We start from the raw sequence: 516 nt of genomic DNA, 5'->3' as shown, positions 1-516 counted from the left end.
AGCGGTCAAAGCAACTTTGTTTGGCTAAAGAGACTAGTGTACTTTGAGCAAATGACTCCCGGGACTCCGCTGCCTTCTAGGCATTCTTCCAAGAGCTTTCTCCCCCTGCAGGCCTGGGCTTTAACTGCAGTTTGTTTTTTACAGTGAGATGTCCCTTTATTCTTGGCGTTGGCGCCAAGAGCCTCCTTCAGGCACTACCAGTTAATTATGGCCTTTTCGAGAACAGAGCTGTCCTTAGGTCTAAAGTCGGTGCTCCTGGCTTTACTGGCAGGAGATGCTTTTGAAGTCTTCTGCGTACCTACTTAGCCAGCATCCGGTATGCAAGCGTGAGCATGCCCGGAAGCCCAGCTCAGGTTCTGGCTTGGCACATGACTTGGGTGGATCCACAGAGACATACATCATCCTTTCCCGCACCTAGTTTCTTTCACACTTACCAAAATTATTGTACTCGAATATGTGCCCGATCTCTCTCTCTCTCTCTCTCTCTCTCTCTCTCTCTCTCTCTCTCTCTCTCTC

This window comes from Microtus ochrogaster, chromosome X (genome assembly GCF_000317375.1).
Source record: "Microtus ochrogaster isolate Prairie Vole_2 chromosome X, MicOch1.0, whole genome shotgun sequence".
In the NCBI taxonomy this organism is placed as follows: Eukaryota; Metazoa; Chordata; class Mammalia; order Rodentia; family Cricetidae; genus Microtus; species Microtus ochrogaster.
Note: the sequence above shows the minus strand (reverse complement) of the source record.